The sequence below is a fragment of the Pseudophryne corroboree genome, chromosome 4 (assembly GCF_028390025.1).
Source record: "Pseudophryne corroboree isolate aPseCor3 chromosome 4, aPseCor3.hap2, whole genome shotgun sequence".
In the NCBI taxonomy this organism is placed as follows: Eukaryota; Metazoa; Chordata; class Amphibia; order Anura; family Myobatrachidae; genus Pseudophryne; species Pseudophryne corroboree.
In genome coordinates, this window is record NC_086447.1 from 710,103,972 (window position 1) to 710,107,406 (window position 3,435).

A 3,435-nucleotide genomic window follows, 5' to 3' on the forward strand; every position below is an offset into this window, starting at 1 on the left:
AATTGTCAATTATTTTCACTGACATGGCATCCTCAGAGCAATTCACTGATTCAACTTGTGATCTGTTCTGAGGATGCCACATCAGTGAGGATAATTGACAAGCCTCTGGAAGAATATACAGTACCATAGGAGGATTACCACAAAGTTTAATTAAACTTTAACTGAAATTGGCACTAACAGTCTGAGGAAACATTTAGTGTGCCCGTGAAACGCATTACAAATTTTGATGTGTAGTTTACTACTACCCCTTTCATGTCAATATATGAAATATTTCAATAAATTCAGAACAGAAAACTGAGTCTACATTGGGCACAGGCTCACAATGACTAGACAGTTACAGATTGGAAAAACATAACCTGGTTGTCATGCAACAAGCTGTATGAGTCCCTCTTATCACACTCGGCACTGTCATTTCATCTGTTGTGTCTCCTTCCAGTCAGAACAGTGAATATAAAAATGTTGTGGAAAGTTAGTGATATTTAAGGATCTAGTACCGACATTACTTCAGCCACCAATGTCTGATCAGAGTGCTTTTTTTAAACCCCTCACTTGCATCACCTCATTACCAGTACAACTTGTAAGTTACCTGTACCTGGCTCCAGTGCAGTGGCATAGCAAGGGTGAGGTGAGTGATGCACACACCCTAGGCACCATAGCAGGCTCTGCAGAGGTGAGTTGCCGCCAGCCAAGGCAGTGTACTACCTGGCAAAGTTTAGTACACTGGCCGCGGACTGTAACAAAGAAGAAGGAGGTGGTCCAGCCTGAGGTGAATAAAGGGGCTCAATCCCTTCACTCCCTTCTCCTCCACTCCTCCTCTCCTTCCAGTGGTGGACTGAGGCAGTACAATTGTGTTACTATGGGGGCCACAGGCGTGTATTGTATGCACATGCCTGTGGCCATCAGCTTCGCTTTCTGTTGCTCTGAGTCTGCATGCATGCTGCCACCTCTGCCCATAATGCCCTGCTCAATACTGCTCCAAGTGCAGACATCATCAAAGTTACTCCCCAGAGTCCACTCCTCCTGCTGACAGTATGCTGCCTGCAAGAGAGGAGTGAACAGACTGAGCCTAGCAACAGCATCAATCAAATAGGAAAGGAAGAAACGGAGGAACATCATGTAAGTTAAAGTGTATAACGTGAAAGGGTGGTGGGTATCTTGAGAAACAAATGCATAAAATACATATATGTGGGGCTGGGACCTTATGTGATTCCATCCCTTCTGCTTTTATTGTAATAAGTATTGTACTTGTTCATTCTTATAGGATGGCTTTTGTCATGAGTCAATAAATGCATTCCTTTTGTTTATACTACTGGTCTGCTGGTCCTTGGTGGAGTTGAAAAGGTAGTTCTATTTTGCATTATACTGTGGGCAAGAACCCTATTCTGGTATATTTGGAAGTGTGTGTAATTTTTATGGTTTTGTTTTATATTATCTATCGTCTCTTCTAGAGATGAGCGCCGGAAATTTTTCGGGTTTTGTGTTTTGGTTTTGGGTTCGGTTCCGCGGCCGTGTTTTGGGTTCGACCGCGTTTTGGCAAAACCTCACCGAATTTTTTTTGTCGGATTCGGGTGTGTTTTGGATTCGGGTGTTTTTTTCAAAAAACCCTAAAAAACAGCTTAAATCATAGAATTTGGGGGTAATTTTGATCCCAAAGTATTATTAACCTCAAAAAACATAATTTACACTCATTTTCAGCCTATTCTGAACACATCACACCTCACAATATTATTTTTAGTCCTAAAATTTGCACCGAGGTCGCTGTGTGAGTAAGATAAGCGACCCTAGTGGCCGACACAAACACCGGGCCCATCTAGGAGTGGCACTGCAGTGTCACGCAGGATGTCCCTTCCAAAAAACCCTCCCCAAACAGCACATGACGCAAAGAAAAAAAGAGGCGCAATGAGGTAGCTGACTGTGTGAGTAAGATTAGCGACCCTAGTGGCCGACACAAACACCGGGCACATCTAGGAGTGGCACTGCAGTGTCACGCAGGATGTCCCTTCCAAAAAACCCTCCCCAAACAGCACATGACGCAAAGAAAAAAAGAGGCGCAATGAGGTAGCTGTGTGAGTAAGATTAGCGACCCTAGTGGCCGACACAAACACCGGGCCCATCTAGGAGTGGCACTGCAGTGTCACGCAGGATGTCCCTTCCAAAAAACCCTCCCCAATCAGCACATGATGCAAAGAAAAAGAAAAGAAAAAAGAGGTGCAAGATGGAATTATCCTTGGGCCCTCCCACCCACCCTTATGTTGTATAAACAAAACAGGACATGCACACTTTAACCAACCCATCATTTCAGTGACAGGGTCTGCCACACGACTGTGACTGATATGACGGGTTGGTTTGGACCCCCCCCAAAAAAGAAGCAATTAATCTCTCCTTGCACAAACTGGCTCTACAGAGGCAAGATGTCCACCTCATCTTCACCCTCCGATATATCACCGTGTACATCCCCCTCCTCACAGATTATCAATTCGTCCCCACTGGAATCCACCATCTCAGCTCCCTGTGTACTTTGTGGAGGCAATTGCTGCTGGTCAATGTCTCCGCGGAGGAATTGATTATAATTCATTTTAATGAACATCATCTTCTCCACATTTTCTGGATGTAACCTCGTACGCCGATTGCTGACAAGGTGAGCGGCGGCACTAAACACTCTTTCGGAGTACACACTTGTGGGAGGGCAACTTAGGTAGAATAAAGCCAGTTTGTGCAAGGGCCTCCAAATTGCCTCTTTTTCCTGCCAGTATAAGTACGGACTGTGTGACGTGCCTACTTGGATGCGGTCACTCATATAATCCTCCACCATTCTATCAATGTTGAGAGAATCATATGCAGTGACAGTAGACGACATGTCCGTAATCGTTGTCAGGTCCTTCAGTCCAGACCAGATGTCAGCATCAGCAGTCGCTCCAGACTGCCCTGCATCACCGCCAGCGGGTGGGCTCGGAATTCTGAGCCTTTTCCTCGCACCCCCAGTTGCGGGAGAATGTGAAGGAGGAGATGTTGACAGGTCGCGTTCCGCTTGACTTGACAATTTTGTCACCAGCAGGTCTTTCAACCTCAGCAGACCTGTGTCTGCCGGAAAGAGAGATCCAAGGTAGGCTTTAAATCTAGGATCGAGCACGGTGGCCAAAATGTAGTGCTCTGATTTCAACAGATTGACCACCCGTGAATCCTTGTTAAGCGAATTAAGGGCTGCATCCACAAGTCCCACATGCCTAGCGGAATCGCTCCGTGTTAGCTCCTTCTTCAATGCCTCCAGCTTCTTCTGCAAAAGCCTGATGAGGGGAATGACCTGACTCAGGCTGGCAGTGTCTGAACTGACTTCACGTGTGGCAAGTTCAAAGGGCATCAGAACCTTGCACAACGTTGAAATCATTCTCCACTGCACTTGAGACAGGTGCATTCCATCTCCTATATCGTGCTCAA